Source organism: Adiantum capillus-veneris, chromosome 26 (assembly GCF_014529385.1).
Source record: "Adiantum capillus-veneris isolate H3 chromosome 26, ASM1452938v2, whole genome shotgun sequence".
NCBI classification, from domain to species: domain Eukaryota; kingdom Viridiplantae; phylum Streptophyta; class Polypodiopsida; order Polypodiales; family Pteridaceae; genus Adiantum; species Adiantum capillus-veneris.
Genome location: NC_140956.1, coordinates 112,415,828 through 112,432,981, shown reverse-complemented (window position 1 = coordinate 112,432,981; position 17,154 = coordinate 112,415,828). Strand labels below are relative to the sequence as shown.

At 44.7% G+C, this 17,154-nt stretch overlaps 2 pseudogenes; one reads left to right on the top strand and one right to left on the bottom strand.

Moving 5' to 3' along the window:
- Positions 1 to 2,104: 2,104 nt before the first annotated feature.
- Positions 2,105 to 2,756, top strand: LOC147424009 (pentatricopeptide repeat-containing protein At2g42920, chloroplastic-like; annotated as a pseudogene).
- A 1,661-nt stretch (positions 2,757 to 4,417) lies between these two features.
- Positions 4,418 to 17,154, bottom strand: part of LOC147424008 (heat shock cognate 70 kDa protein-like) — a 31,489-nt pseudogene continuing 18,752 nt past the window's right edge.

Below are 17,154 nucleotides of genomic sequence, written 5' to 3'. Positions count from 1 at the left end.
CTACTGCCTGTTGATCAAAATGTTAGTCAACGCGGTGCTCACACGGCATTGAACCCATCACCCCAACTCCAAGGCTCCGTAGCTCTACCACCTCACCTACACACACGCTTGTGCCCATAGAGCGTGCGCAACAAACTATATGCTTGAGCAAAGTGCAACGCCCCCCAAATTTATTGTGACCGGCTGGACCGGTCACCTGTACCTACACGGGGGCAAACACCCCGAAAGTTAACCATTGCCTGCTAATGAGTGGTGGGGGTTCTACCCGACTGTGTGGACATGCCTTATAACATGAGACACATATAAATAAGACTCGTAGAAAAGCTCTTGTGAGAGGTCTCTCAGATAGGCATAAAAGCGTCTTGGCTTTTTCACACTTGAAGTCACTGGGCATGGTTTGCCGGTTGGTGGCCTACTGTATTAGCCCCCTGGTAACTAGGTTAGAACTTAGAACGACAATCTTGGCCTCAAGCTCTAGGGACTCACTGTGACTATCCGAGTATGCCCATTGCCCCCTCTCTCTCTCTCTCTCTCTCTCTCTCTCTCTCTCTCTCACACACACACACAGAGAGAGAGACTCTCTGAGTCACAGACTCATAGGTATAATTAATGAGAGGGCTTTCATCTTCTCCGAAGGACCGCGCGGCTTTTTTAATCGGGCAGTTTTGCCCTGCACGTTCTGAACTTGTGACAGGAGGCCTAGCCTGCTGCCTAGTGGTGGCAAGAAGCCTGCTTCACTGCTCACTACTCACTACTCAATCGCTGGCCCAACGGTCTCGACCCGTAAAGCTGGCATTTGATTGGTTGCATTTCCTCCAATGGGAGTGACAATGGAAAGGTATCTCCAGTTAAATCATGAGGATGAGAAAGCGCATCTAGTCTCTCTCTCTCTCTCTCTCTCTCTCTCTCTCTCTCTCTGCCCGCTCACACGCGCAACGTAGATAAAAGCAAGAAAGCGAGACACCAAGTACGCTAACCTGATCTTGGCCACGCCGCCTGCATAATCACGATGAGCTGATCCGAGTTCTGGAAGCTGGCATATATGACTGCGAGAAGGGCTGGAAAGGGGGATGAGTGAGGATGGGTAGCCAAGGACGGCTTGCCCAGCGGCGGCTCCACCCGCAAAGGAAAGAGATACTGGCGGAGGTGAGGATCGGCAAGTCATCCTTGGCTGCACACCTTCACCCACTCTCGCTTTCGAGCCCGCCATCGCTACTTACAGGCTGCTGGATGCAGCCCAGACGGGAAGGAAAGATTGTCTTGTAATGTTAGGGCGGAGCTCTCTGCTCTAGAAGCTTCAGCGCTGCCTATTTATATGCACGATGAGAAGCAAAATATCAGAAATATCGGCAAGAACGCCGTCGGCTGTGTGATTGTGAGAGGTGTTCTGTGTTTTTTTGGGGGGAAGGACGCTTTTTTGCTATCGCCATGCCGACACAAGCGCTAGCCAATGAGAGACCGCCTTGCATACGTGCTCATCATCGATTGTTCCCCTCCTAAAGGCGCAGAGCCAACCGGCGAATCAGAGACGCTTTCGTGGAGAGCTGGTGATTGCAAGAGTGGCGGGGGCCCGGGGCGGCTTCTCAAAGATTCGATCAGCCAATGAGAGAACGAGCTTTCGTGCCCACGTTCTCTGTACAGAGACAGTGTACCGTCACCTACTTGTTCTCTAGCGTCAAATGCGTACTCTGTTTCTATTGGCCCAGTAGAACTGCCTCTTGACCAATCAGAACTAGAGTAAAAGCCTAACATCATCGGTTACAAAAAGCCTTACATCATCGGTTACAAAAATCCTTTAATTAAAAACCACCCTTGATTGTAAAGTCCAAAATCCAAAGTTCAATCCAAAGTTCCAAAGTTCAGCGTCATAAGAGCTGACTCGCACCGTGGGCTAGCAGGGTTAGTCTTGCTAAATAACACCAAGTCCATGTTTTTCTCCTTAAATATCTAAGCTTGAGTTTAACCCCACTAGCACTTTCAAAATGGAAAGGTTTAAGCTATCTTTTAGGAAGGGAGACGTTCTCCTCTTTACTTGGTGAGCCTAATGAACTTTTTCACTTTCTGGATCATGGAGTGAGCCACTTGGCTCAAATTCAACCACCCGATGATTGAAATCTCGGCTGTTCGTAGAAAAGCACACGAGAATGCAATTTAACCTTAAGCGAGACATCGTTCGAAACGATGGTAAACAGGCGATGCAACAGGTGAGGCCGAGGGTACAGTACTACAGAACCCACCGCATGCTTGTGTCAGAAGAGGGGTTTGTCTGTATGTAGCTGATGTTGACCTCGCCGAGAGCAAGGAGACGATGAATCCGTCACATCGTGGAGAAGGGCCAACGGCCGGCTGGATGAGGGGAAGAAGGAGACGGTTGAGATACAGAGAAAAGGGCTGGTGTCAGGATCCATCAAGCCAGACAAGATCACATTTGTTTGTGTTCTGCATGCATGCTCCTATCTGGCACTTTTGAAAGAGGGAATTGCGTTGCATGCCTCTAGAGTAGCTGAGCGATTTGAATCTGACATTGTATGTGGAACTGCGCTTATAAACATGTATGGGAAATGTGGACAAGTGCTCTATGCAGCTAATGTTTTTGACTGCATGCCTATCTGTGCTCATATGACATCTTATACTCAAAACGGCCATAACTAGCTGCTCTTTCTCTCTTGAAAAGCATGCTGACTGAGGGGATTGAACCAGCGAGCGTTTTTCTTTTAGGTGATGTCGAAGCTTGTGTAGGGCACTGCTTCGTTTAAGAGGGACAAAGGATTCATGCCATTGTTAATGGGAGTGGGTTTTTGCCAGACTGTACATTAGAAAATGTGCTTCTCAACATGTATGGAAATGTGTGAGCCTTTATCTTGCTGGGGTTGTTTTTGAGAGTATGCCATTCCAAGATACGGTGTCTTGGACTTCCATGGTTGTTGCTCTTTATCACAATGAGAAATATTATGAAGCCCTTCGTTTGTATGATGGTATGCAAGGTGCAGGAGTTGGACCCAATAACATGGCCTTTGTACCTGCTATTAATGCTTGTCCAAGTTTGCAGGCCTTGGAAGAAGGGAATCAATCCAACACCATTGTGGTCGATTGTGTTTGCAGTGAAAGCATGGTTGAAATTGCTCTTATACACATGTATGGCAAGTGCAAGGCTTTATGTAGTGCAGAAAAGATCTTCTGGCGAATGGTTTCTATGGATGTGGTTGCGTGGAATATGGTGATAGCATCTCTTATTAGTAACAATCACATTGAGGATGCATTGGAGTATTTTCATTCCGTGTAGAACCAAGGGTTTATCCCGATGATATCACTTATGCCTCTGTCCTCGATGCATGTTCTTGCATGAATCGCTTCCAAAGGTTCTCTTTTATCTTGGGTACCAACTCGACAATTTTATTCAAGCTTCACTTGTCAGCATGTATGGAAGATGTGGGGACCTTTGGAAGGCAATGACTTCTTTGGATAGTTTTTTTGCTCAAAACATCGCACCCTTGTCTGTATTGATAGAGAATGGACATGAGAAGGAAGCACTGAATTTTTTCCATTTCATGCTATCTAGTGGTGTCACGCAAGACTAATATCTAATGTCTTGGAATGTTGTCTCTTGGAGTGCATTGATTGTGGGATTTGCCCAACAGGGACAGGGCCAGGAAACTCTGGGCTGTTTTCAGCAGATGCAAAGAGATGGGATCTCTCCAGATGCAATCACCTTGCATCTTAAAGCCATGTGGCATTACACAAGATGTTGTTGCTTGGTTGACATGTATGCCAAATATTTCAGATGGCTTAGAAAGTGCTTGACGAGCTTCCTATCTGAAATGTCGTGTCGTGGAACGCATTGATTGCGAAGCTTTGGGCTGTTTTTAGTGGATGCAAAACCAGGGTGTTTCTCCAGGTGTAATCACCTATGCTTGCATCTTGAAGGCATGTGGCCCTACACAGGACTCCAATATGGGCAGTGATGACATTGTGAGATGGGAAATGATGATATCGTGAGACAAGCTACGTGCTTGGCACTTCCTTGATCGACATGTATGCCAGATGTGGTGTGCTTCAAAAAAGTACAAAAGGTTCTTGAGGAGTTGCCTTTGCGGAATGTTAACTCTAAGAATGCATTGATTGCAGGATATTCTAAATAGGAGGGGGGCCAAGAAGCTATGGGATGTTTTAGTTGATACAAAGCGAGTGCATCTCTCCAGATGCAACCTATGCTTACATCTTGAAGTCATGTGGCAACTTGAAAGACGCTAAGATGGACAAAAGAACTCATGACGATATTGTTAGTCAGGATCTGTTGGAAAAAAAACTTGCCACTGCCTTGGTCAACATGTATGCTGAATGTGCTGGGACAGGAAGCCCTGGGCTGCCCTAGCATTAGGCCAGCTGGTATATCCAACTGCTCCAATGCCTTGGATCTCTAGCAGTGTTGTCTGATTTGAAAAACAGGGTCTTCTCCAATTTTTGCATCTCGCAAACAGTTTTCCATTGGCTCCATGCACTTTTGGAACAGGTCCATGCCTAGCTCCTCGAATTGGGCTCTTGTGATAGTGGAGTAGAAGTCTATACCCTCATAGAGAGAGTCGATTTCAATAGTTGTATGAGCGGCGAATGACAATACCCTCTTTGCCCTCTGACAAGCTGTCGTGAGCCTGCACAGGGCACTGCATTGCTTGTTATATCCTTGTATGGAATTGGAGCTGATCTCTTGAGACAGCTAATTCCAGTGTTGAAGGATTTCAGCTACTAGTGTGGGAAGATTTCAGACAGCAGACTAGATAGAAATCAGAGACTAGACTGAAATGTGGATACTGAAATAAGAATCAGATTTATAGACTGTCATAAGGTTCAGATTCAGAAGACTGGTCGAGAAGTAAGTATCACTGAAATATATACCATGATTGAGATTACAGATCAAGATTACAGCGAATATGATTACAGAGAGAAAGTATAGCCGACAACACTGCCACTGATGTTAAATTACAATTATAGCCCGAAGCGCTAATACAAGTGATAACAATTGCCCCCCGATAATGATGTAATGGGCCCTATTTATACACTTCGGGTTTACTGTAGTAATTACTAAGTAATTCGCTGCCCATCTTCTAAGAACACGTTCCCACATGGTGATTATCTAGCCGTCGACATCCTTCCCTTCTTTCTTGAATTTTGGCAAGATTCCAAAATTTCTGAAAAATTCCCGTCTAATTCTGATGTGAGATTGAAAAATCCATCGTCTGGTTCTGGTGTGGAACTGAAAAATCCATTATCTGGTTCTGATGTTGGGGTGCAGGAGTTCAAGAAGGACCAAGGATTGCGGGAGGCAGCGGAAAAGGCCAAGGTGGAGCTCTCACCAGGCCAAGGTAGAGCTGTCATCTCTCCCTGCCTACTGAGAAGAAAAGTCGCCACTGAATTCTGAGATGGAACTACCCAATATCCTTCCATTGGACCGTCTTCCTTTTGCCTTTGCTCTTTGACCGGGATGGTGCCTGAGAAGTCCCAGCACCAACATTCTCCTTCTCAATCAGTCGGTAAATGGCCTCCTGCTCAAGTTGATCCCGTCGGTCTGTGGTCATATCTACCTCATAAGGCATGAGAGAATGATAGGTTTTGGTGTCAGGATCATAGAGTGTACGCTTGCCCTTACTCAGTCTGGTTCTGGCCAGCTTATGACAATGCGAAGCAGTATGGATCCAGCCTTCAAGAAGAGGCTGATTTGTTTTGACGCGAGCTTCGAAAAGAATCTCAGCCATCTCCCTGTACTATGGTGCCAGACCCAGCTTTGCTGCAATGTCTTTCTCAGGCAGTTTGGAAGATTCGATCGTAAGCTGTAGCAACTGATTAGTAATCCTGGTTAATCCTCTGACCTAAATCTTCCACTGGCCCATACACAGTTGAATCCTATGCAGCTCCTCTTTCATTGCCTGAATGTCATTGATTTGGAGAGCATCATTGAGCAATGTCCGCCAAGTCTTCCATTCCACAGTTGATCACTCATACCAATCCTGAATCTCATCAGTTATTTTGAAATATGTGAGTCGATCAACTGGTTCTTGATGTTGAGGATACAGCGCTGGAAAGAATCTTGGCAGCTCAGTTTCTCTTGCTCGAACAGCATACAAGAGAACTGGAGAATCAGGCACAAATTCCAAGAAATTGAGAACAGCCTGGTTCTCTTGCTGCATCATCTTTCTGGTGATTCTCACTAGCTGGAACAGGGTTCGGAGAGCAGTTGCCTGTGCTCCTAGTGACATTCGTGTTTGAGGTCCTCTGCTAGTGGCTGTCTGGTCCTCAAGGATGGCTTTGACTCTCTGATCCAAAACACCTCTGGCAGCTTGCATTTGTACCAAAACTTCCTTGAGTTGTACCCTAACATCCTTCATGCAGCGGTAAGTTGGTTTGCTACCCAGCAGAAGTTCCAGTTCTAGAGCCAAGGACCGACAATCTGCAGTAGACTGCCTTTGCCAGTGCGGGTTTACCACTTTCTCATCAGCATGAGTATCCATTCCGGAACTCGTTCCAACAACTAGACTGTACTGGGATGTGCAGGTAGTCTACAAGCTTCTTTATCATGGAAAGCAGCTGATTTCCAATGTTCTACCATTTCCCTGGCTCCCACATATAGTCTTTGAAATCTTTCCAAGTCAGTCTAGAGAGCATCATCTTCCAGATACTGTCTGGTAATGGAGGCCTGTTGATGTCTCAGTTGCTTATTCAGAGTAATGAGCTGCAGTGAATGCTGATGATCAGTCACCGGTCCCTCATCCTGAACTTTCATTTTCCCTTTAGCCTCTCTGTTGTGATGGGACTGATCAGTTGGCTGATTCCCAGTGTTACTGGGCTGCTGCTCTTTATCCTGCTGATTACCCGACTGGTGCTCTTTATCATGTCCTTCCTGCTGACCCTCATTCTAATCTGGCTGGTCTGCTGGCTGTGACTGGCCTCCTTCATCTGGCCCTGTCCCGCCAGTACCCGGTCCTGGAGGTGGAGATGGTGGTGGGGCATCATCATCGTCCTTCGTATGCCCAGTTTCTTGATCATCCCCCTCCTGATCAACTTCATCTTCTTGATCTTCTTCATCCTCATCCGCGGAAGTCTGTTGCTCAATATAATCCATTATAGCTTGGTTCATTAGAGCATTATTGAACTCACCCACCTTGTCCTGCAAATCGCTCTGCATACTTTCCATCAAGGACTTTAAATTTTCTAAGTCAAAAAAAGCATTGCCTGAGGGGTTTAAAATTTCAGACAACCTATTGTATATGTATCTATCAGTCAGCGAACGCTTCAGAGCTGTATGGTGCAATAGCAGCTTTCTGAATTCTGCCCGCTTCATCTTGAGCATTGTTTCAGCTCGTTCGGCAGCTCTCAGTGCTTCATTCCTTTGACTTTTCATGATCATAATTTCAGACTCGGCCTTAGCCAACTTTTTGTTTAACAACTCCTGAGTCCTTTCTGATTGAGCTTCCAGTACCCTGTGTTGTATGTTCTGCATTTCCTGGGCTTTCTGGAGTGTTTCAATCTGATGTTGTGCTTCTGCCAAGTCAGCTTTAAGCTTTTTGACTTCGTCTTCTGATCCAGCAGCCTCCACCAATTGTCACATACAACTGACAATGGTATTCCAAGAAGACCGTATCAGTACTGAACATCTGTCTTTGACTTTGGTTGGATCAGAATCAACAGGTTCATACATTGCCACTGGAGCCACGTAGGGTAAAGTTTCATAATCAACTTTGCTGAGCAAAAGATGCCCTCTTAATTTCTGAGTTTGCATTTGCTGCAACTTATCATGTTTTACCAGTTGTAGAGGATTTTCAGTAATGGCAGGGACTCCACCAGACAAAGTTGAGAACGTTGGACCTTTCCCTTTGTCCAGTTGACTCTTGCCTTTGTCCCTTGACTGGTCTGGTATCTTTTTAACAGTGGCTGGCGTGACATGATCTTTCCCAAATACAGTAGCAACTGTATTTTTGACAACTGGCTGATCAGGCATAATCTTTTGAGCAGATTGCTGCTCAATTTTACTCATATCAGCTTTCTCAGTGCTTACTGCCTTAACCTGGCTTTCTATTTGCTTCAAAATTCACTGCTTTTTGTCAGTGTGATTCTTGGCTTCTTTGAACTGCCAGCTTCTTCCGTCGTGGCTTTCCTTTTCAGGTCAGTGGAAATCGTTTGACTGTTTGTTTCCTCGTCGTCTGAGGACAGTTCAATTTTCTTTGGTTCAGAAATGGGCTGCTCACTCCAAGCCTGTTTTACCTGCTCATTAACATCTACAGCAGTAGCCCAATACAGGAATTGCCAGACATACCATGCCTTGAAAACAGTTTGAGATTTCAGCTTGGCAGTCTGTTGGAGTACATTATGCGAGAGTATTTGACAAAGGTTGATATGGACTTGTGGATCCAGTATCTTGGCCAATAGCATAGCAAACAATTTTTCTGACACATATGTTGGGTTGTTCTTAAGGCTTACTACTTCGGCTACAAACCTGTAAGCAACTGAGGCTTCCAGTCCTGCTACTGGAACTCCTTGAGCACTTGCCTTGCGCTTCTTTCGAGCCATTTCATCCTCCTTCAGAGTAATGTTGATTTGCTGCGCAGTTGCCACAGACGGTTTGGGCTCATTAGGCATCCGAAATGCAAATGCAATGGCTTCTGGTGTTATTGACACCTTCCTGCTATTTACCATAGCACTGTAAGTTTTAGCATCAAAGGAGTCAAGAACTTGCTTGATGATATCTGAATCAAAAGCAATCCTTGTAGCTTGCAACACAACTCGCAGATCCCAGAGTTGTAGCAGAGTCATTGCGTGATCAGTAAATACATATCGTTGGATTTTACTATAGGGAAGAACGGGAAGACTTGCCTTTGCCTCAGCAACTATAGCCTGGGTTTCTTCAAGAGTTTCCTGCATCTTTTCTGAGCGTTTCCTTCTACCCATACACTGTGAGGTCGATGACGATGAAACAGGCGAAGGAGAAGATGACTTACTTGTGTCGAAGCCGTTCCTTGGTGTCGCTGGTAAGACTGTCTGATAGTCAGCTGTCTCGTCAGAGGTCGAAGTTTGAGGCTGTAGTGAAGAAACCTCGGAGCCCGATGATGGCGAATGGTTGACAAGAGGAAAGCGTCGCGCAGGAGATTTATGAGGAAAAATGCTAACTCTCCTGACTGTTATACGTGTTCGCGCCATAAAAGCTCCACCACTCGCCGCTCCTAGACTTGTGTGCACCGTTGCTGTCATGGCAAACATGCATTGGACAAGACTGCGACCCATCCTTGTAATAATTACCACTGGCATACCACTTTACTGTTGGCCACTTAAAAATTGGAAAGTGTGTCCATACTGGTTCTGAACTGATTCCCACTTTGGCTGGACCATACTGGTACTGGTTCTTAGGTCAGCCTGACTGATCTGGTTCTTCTGGTACTGGTTCTGAATATGGAATTGGTTACACATGGAGAAGACCAAAAACGTCTGATTCCAGTATCTCTTGATCAACAACCTCCAGTTCCTTAGTACCTTGTTCCATCCCAGTTTCTCTGGTCTCTGAATAATAAAGTTTGATCTTTGCTCCATTATATACTCCCGGCAACATCAGTCCAGATAAATCTTTCAATCTGATTGTGCCATTGGAGAAGACCCAATCGACCTCAAAAGGTCCTACCCAGGCAATCTTCAAATTCGGCTTCTTTGGACCCAATCTAGACTGATAGAGAAGCACTAAGTCTCCTTTCTGGAATTCTCGAACTTTAATTCGGCGATCATGCCAGTGTTTCCTTCTTTGTTGAACAATCTCCTATTCCAATATAGCTCTTTGCCTGAGTTCATCTAACTGCATCAGTTCATCCAGCCTTTTCTTAAGATTATGGTTGAAGTCTAATCCATACTTCACAACCATTCTCAGACTGGGGATGACAAACTCCATAGGAACCACAGCTTCAGTACCATACACCATTCTGAATGGTGTCATTCCAGTAGTTACCTTATAAGCTGTCCTATAAGCCCATAGAGCAGTCTGAAGCTTCAAATCCCACTGGTCTGTTTTCTTTTGCACCACCTTAGTGAGAATAGTCTTTATTGTCTTTTTGCTACTTTCAGCCTGTCCATTGCATCGAGGATAGTAAGAAGTAGATTTCCGATGCTTGACTGAAAGCATATCCAATAGGATTTCCATAGTATCATTGATAAAATGTGTGCCTTGATCAGTCACAATCTCTACTGGACATCCATATCGGAAGACAATATTCTCAAACAAAAACCTTGCAGTTGACTTGGCTGTGTTGTCAGGAAGAGCCTTAGCTTCAACCCACTTGGTAACATAACAAGTAGCCATCACAATGTACTTGTTCTTCCTGGGAGTCACTTTCTTAAAAGTTCCCATAAAATCCAATCCCCATTTCATGAATACTCCTAATGGTTGTATTGGCATTAATGGAGTCATATCTACAGCTGTTGGTCGGCCCATTCTTTGGCATATGTCACAAGTCTTACAAAAACTTCTGACATCAGCAATCAGTGTTTGCCACCACAGACCCTCTTGCAGAATCTTCTTGTAGGTTACTTCGTTGGAAAAGTGTCCACCAGACTCACCATTATGCGCTTCTGAAATCACTTACATTCTCCCTTCCATAGGGACACATCATCGAAGTATACCATCCACACCTAGTCGATAAAGTACTCCTCTGATGATGGTAAATTTCAGGCTTTTTATAATCAGAGCTTTCTTCTGCTTCTGTTTCCAATCATCTAGAAAGGAACCTTGGGAAAGGAATTGATAAATATCATACCATTCAGGATCCACTGATTCTTCTGCTTCTAACTGAAATAACTCAGCATCCACTGGCTCATCTCTCAGAGGTGATTCTGAATATCCCTCCGTACTTCTAGAGAGAAAGTCAGCTCCACAGTGGTTTCAGCCAGGTTTATGGAAAATTCTGAATTCAAATTCCATAAGGAACATCATCCATCTTATCAGCCTACCTTCAATAATGACTTTGTTAATCAGAAACAGAAGAGCTTGATGATCCACATAAAAATGGAATAATTTCCCAACATGTAATGTCTGAACTTCGTAGCGCTAAAAACCATTCCGAGAGCTTCTCTTTCAGTAGTCGTATAGCCTTGTTCAGCCTGACTGAATCTACGACTAGCAAAATAGACCGGATAGTCTGTTCTGCCATCTGGCTGAGCTAATATTGCCCCCATTGCCAATCCTGAAGCATCTACATGTACATGAAAAATAATATCCCAATTCGGCTGCCTAAGGACTAGTTTACTGGTAATGGCTTTTTTCAAATTCTGAAAACTTCCCTCACACTCAGCAGTCCAGTTGAACTTACTGGTCTTCTTTGTAAGCTCATATAGTGGTACTGCTTGAGCAGAAAACTTGTGTACAAATCTTCTATAGAAATTCACATAACCCAAGAAAGAACTCAACTCTGAAGCACTTCTGGGTGCTTTAGCTTGCTGGACACACTGTATTTTGTCATTGGCCATCTCTATTCCATCGCGGAAAACCACATGTCCCAGTAGTTGTCCCTTCCATACTAGAAACACAGATTTTATGGATTCAAACAAATCCTCTTCTCTTGACAGCGTTTAAAAACCATTTCTAGGAATAAAAGGTGTTGGTCCTCATCTGAATAGACAGTAAAGTCATCCATGAAAATGGCAAGGAACCGATGAAGAAATTCATTAAACATCTCCATCATACACCGCTGAAAAGTAACCAGTGCATTGCACAGGCCAAAAGGCATCACCAGATACATGAATGCTCCCCACTCAGTGATGAAAGTGGTCTTGGCCCTATATTCAGGAGCAATCTATAACTGGTTATAACCGCTATAACCATCCATGAAGCTATACATCTCATATCCTGCGATCTCATCAAGCAACATATCAGTAAAAGGTAAGGGAAATGGATCCTTAATGGTCTGGGCATTTAGTTTCCTATAGTCAACACAAACTCTTAATTTCCCATTCTTTTTAGGAACGACGACTATGGGAAATAACCAATCACTGCTTGCTACTTCCGTAATGAACCCAGCCTTGAGAAGATTATCAATCTCCTCCTTGACCTTCTTTGCATAGTTGGGGTTCATGCGGTATCTGTGCAATCTTACTGGTCTAGCATCCGGTTTCAGTGGTATTCGGTGCTGACAAACTTCAGGATCTACTCCCTTCAAATCTGTATGTTCCCAGGAAAACACATCATAATAGTTCTGGAACATTTTCCGTGCCTTTTCCTTCATTGCCAGTTTCAGGTGCTTGTTGACTTTGATCATTTTGGGATTTTCCTCTGATCCCAGGTTCCACTCCTCTACTTCCTGATCATCTGGAAGCAACCAGTTTGGTACGCCTCCTTTTCGTTTGGTCGAATCTTCAGCGGAGTCCCAAGAAGGTCCATTCATTTCTGAATTATTATTCTGATCGAGTGGGTACTCTTCAGAACATACTGGTTCTTCCATTATATCAGCTGGTTCCTCCATTCTTCCAGTTAGCTGAACTGTTCTTTCCCCTGCATTGACTTCAGTAAACTGATCAGGGAATTGTCTCTTCTGCTTGTCACCTTGCTCTTTGTTCAGCAGGACTGCATTCAAATCGATTTCTACCAAAGTAAATATGTTCATAGCTTCTAGCATTCGCTCAATTTTCTTGGATCTGTATTTCTGACACAACTCCTTCGGCCTCAGTTCCTTTTTCCAGCTCCTGGTGTTGTTAGTCTGGATTTTGATTCTGCCGCTGGTCCGTTCTATGGTCAAATTTTGGTTTGCATAGTCATGAACAGCATGTGTTGTTCTTAACCATGGGCGGCCTAGTAGCATTCCATATGCTCCCTGCACATCCAAGACTAGGAAACTGGTTTTGAATTTCTCCCTTCCAACTCTTATCTGCATGTTTTCAATCATACCCGTCGCCTGTACAACTCGATTATCTGCCATTCTTACTTTGAATGGTGTTGGTTTCATGTTAGTGATACCCATTCTTTGATGAAGATAGGCTCCCATTATGTTGACTCCTGCTCCTCCATCCAGTATGACTCTTGAGAGAGGTTCCCACTGCTTCCTGACCTTGTAGTCTACCTGAATAAGTGGAACTTCATCATCCCGGACAGCCGTCAGGTCCACTATTCTGGCCTCTGCCTCAGTCTTCCTACGTTGTTTGATAAAGTTGGCCACCTCAGGCAAGGTCTTTCTTATATCCTCCAGCTCTACAGTCAGCTTCTGGATTCTATCACAAATTTTCACATGAATTTCCTCTCCCTCTTGGTCAGACTGATTGTCAGAGCTTGAAGAACCGGTGTCTTCACACTACCATTCTTTAGCAGTACTTCTACTATTTCCATCCAATCCCATTTCATCAGCTAGTCCATGTACTACAGCCAACATGGTCTCTGTCATGGCCGGTACTGACTGATCTTTATCAGTCGATTGGGCTGGTATCTTTTGAATGACTCTAGCTTCAGAACTTTCTGGCTGCTCTGGCAGCTTCTTAGCTAAATCCTCTGTGATTTTAGCTGCTAGTTTTCGCTGCTCTTGCCACTCACCTACCACCTTCTCTTTCCCTTTGGCCTTTCAAACTTCTCTTTGTTGAGCCCACTTACTGCTGCTAGGATTGACTGGTACTTTTGAAATGTCTGGAATTTCTTCAATGATTACTCCCTTGCTCCTGGTAACCACCCTGACTGGGACTGGCTCTGGTGCCTTAGCCTCAGTAGCAGTCGTTACCGGTGCATCTGGACATTGGGCTGCAAAATGACCATACTTCCCACAGGTATAGCAATTCATACTCCTAGTCTGGAATTTGCCTCTTCCTCTTCCTCTTCCTCTTCCTCTGCCCATTCCTGGTTGGTACCTGCCACGTCCTTGACCAGTACCACTGGTACCTGATCTTTCCTCTTGAGCTACTTTGATTGGTTCTACCTGCACTGGTTCAGTGTAGGCAACCACTGATAGATCCTTTCCTTTCTTAAAATGGTGAATTTTGATGCCACAATTATTCCATAGGTGACCAAAGGCCTTGCAGTAGGTACATTGTGGACATTCAGTGGAGATGTGGTCCTTGGATTTACATCTTGAACACCAAGTCTCCATCTTTTGGATCGGCTCTCTTGTGTGGATAATTTCTGCAATCTACCTAGCCATTTCTTCAATTTTCTTGGTCCATGATCCCTTCTTTGATTTCTCCTTTTTCTGTTCATTGGAGCTGCTCTCGGAGCTTCTGGACGTTGCAGTAGAGTCAGAAGCTTCAGTAGTCGAACTACTGCTACTGGTCCTTCGCTTCTTGTGGCTCTTTTCTTTCTTAGCCTGGTGTTCCAGCTTTAATGCCCTTTGGACCAGATCATTGAATTTTTTTGTAGGGGCTGGTACTTCTTATTCCCCAAGCTTCTTGCTTCTGAACCCATTCAGAAACCATGCCCTCAATCTCTTCTCAGACGGCGGTTCTTGCAACTGCCTGGTCAGTTCTTATATCTTTTCTACATAGCTGCGAACTGACAAATTCCTACATAGCTGCGAACTGACAAATTCCTCTGTTTGATCTGATCCAATTCACAGAGAATATCCTCGTCCCCTCGATTGTCGGAATATTCCAACCTGAAGGCCTTAAGTAATTTGTTATATGATCTCAGCTGGCATGCAGGGTAATGGTAATACCATTTCCTTGCTGCCTCCTTCAAGGTTTGTGGAAAATATTCCACCCAATCATCTTCATCAATGTTTTTTAGTTCAGCATACTGCTCAAAAGCTTGTATGTGAACATCGGTGTTAAGGCGGTTACGCCGCTAGCGGAAGCTAAATAGCGAGAACTCAACCAACAACAGAATTTGTCAGACGAGGACGGAGCTTGACCCGCAGGCGCATGGAAACAACTAGGTGGGTGTCAAATCACCTACTCGACCTTCTAATGACAATCACTACTAAGGAAATCAAATCTAAGTTCTAAAATACGCAAGTGACTGAAATCCGTACTACGAACGAATGCTATACGAAACAGGATCTAGAATCATTGAATCGATCTCAAACTCAAGGGGAAGTCTATACACTAGGTAAGAACAACACCCTAAAGACTTGAACTGCAAAATCAACCTATAACCACTCCGTGCGGTAAACGCGTATGAAGACAGGCCGAAAAATACAGGTGACCGAAACTTGACCCCGATGGTACCAATGTGTAGCTCTACTCGTTGTGGTTCTATAGATATGCTGCACGCTCTATTCCGACACACGAGTTGGAGGAAAACTCACACCGAAGCTCGTAGGAACTTACCACACATAGAAGCCGATAGCGCGCACTCTTGGTATCTGTGCGTAGCTCTCGCCGTTGCTAACACAATGGCGGTGTCGCTTCTCCAATGGCGGCTCCGTAGCTCGCGTAGCAAGAAGATAAGACTCTCTCTCTCTCACTCACTCTCTCAGACACAGTCACGGCGCTCAAAAACTCACTTTTATTAATAATTGAATCCCCCTAGGTTACAAAACTTTGGCTTATATACCTCAGCCTTGGAGGTGAGAACATCTCTAATTATTTACATCAACAGGTGAAATTACTTGGGATTACAAGCTGGAAACTCAATTGAGTCCTGTTACTTAATGAATGGCTCAAATCAAAATTAATGTCGGAAAGACATTTATTACAATCAATGGTTACAAAATGATGGGTGTGAGCAAAAATGTGGGTGTGATCCTCTGCTGGCTCAACACTCCCCCCCTCCGCGTTCGTGTCGTCCCTGACATGACTTTTAGGCTTGGTCAATAGAGTCCTGTCGTCTTGAGCATCTGCAAATGTGATTTGTAGCGTAGGTTGCCGATGGTTAAGGTTGGGCCGAATATTTTGCTTTCGTGAGTGAAAAAGCCGGTGTAGAAAGCTTCTTCGAATGTTTGCATGTGGAAGCTAGGCAAAAACATAATTCTTTGGTATAAGAGATTAACACCTTTGGTGATGGATGCAATGAAAGATCATACATCATATCCGTCACTGTGTCGGCCGTCGATAGTAGACTCGAGGTCGTGGCTTTATCTGGCGCGAACACTTCAATGCATGCTAAGAGAGTCCTGCAGATTTTCTTTAGCATCTGACACGAAAGGTCAGGAGAGCCAGTAAAGAGTTTGATGGTGCCCGTTAGGGTTTTCACCATGTAGGCTTTACCTATTCTCTCTCCTTCCTTTGGTCCTGGCATCCTGGGATAATTAAGCCAATTTGGCTTCTTTTCTGCAATCCTGCCATGCTCTTTCCAGTTTCTGACTCTTGGCACCGGGCAGAAGGTTGCATCCTCCCGAATCTCCTTTGGAGCCTCTACTAAGTAGATGAGGTAGGCTGGGTATTTGTTCAGCCAACCTTTCCTCCATCTAGGTTGAGAATCTACAATCTTCTTTGATTGTTCATCCTTTGTGATGTCGCCTTCGTAAAGAGCGACATACTGCTCCTCCTCTATTCTCTTTTTCGTCTTTATCACTTCAAATTTCATCAGAGGGAAAGGCGGGCTGGGTTGCATCCACTCTTCATGGAGCACTTTTGTGTCTAAACCTTGAAGTCTAATGGAGATGAGGAGTCTCCTTTCCCATTCCATTTCTGCCTTGGCACTTTCCTCTGTTGACTTTTTTATTTGGTCCTGGAGCCTTTGTTCTTCTTCTTTAGAGATTCCTGAAGTCGAGGCCACTTCTTGAACTGGGGCTGGATCTTCAATTGTGGTTGCCTCTCCAGTTTCTGGTAGCTCTATGGCTGCTCCCCCTGCTTCTTCTTGTGGTGTCTCTGTTTCTCTTCTTTGTTGCTCTTGGAGGTCTTGGAGTTGTTTGCGGAGGGCCTCATTTTCTGTCCTTAGTGTTTGGTTTTCTGATGTGAGCCTCTCCTCTGCAGCCAATGATCCCTCCGCCATGTGCAATCTTTGCACTTGCTCTAACCTTAGCTCTCTTTGCAAACTTCTGACCTGATCTTCCAGAGCTGATACAAGAGCTCCCTCTTGTTCGGTTCCTGCTCTGCTAGCTCTAGGGGTGGTCCTGAGTCTCGTGATTGTCCTTTCTTGAAGTTCGACTCTTTCCCTTAGATCAATGAGCTCATTCTTGGCTGCCTCCAGCTCATCTTCTATTCGCTCCTTTGCTTCCTGTGAACTTGTTACCTCTCTTGAAGCTTCGGCTAGTTGGAGTATCAAGCCGTCTCTCT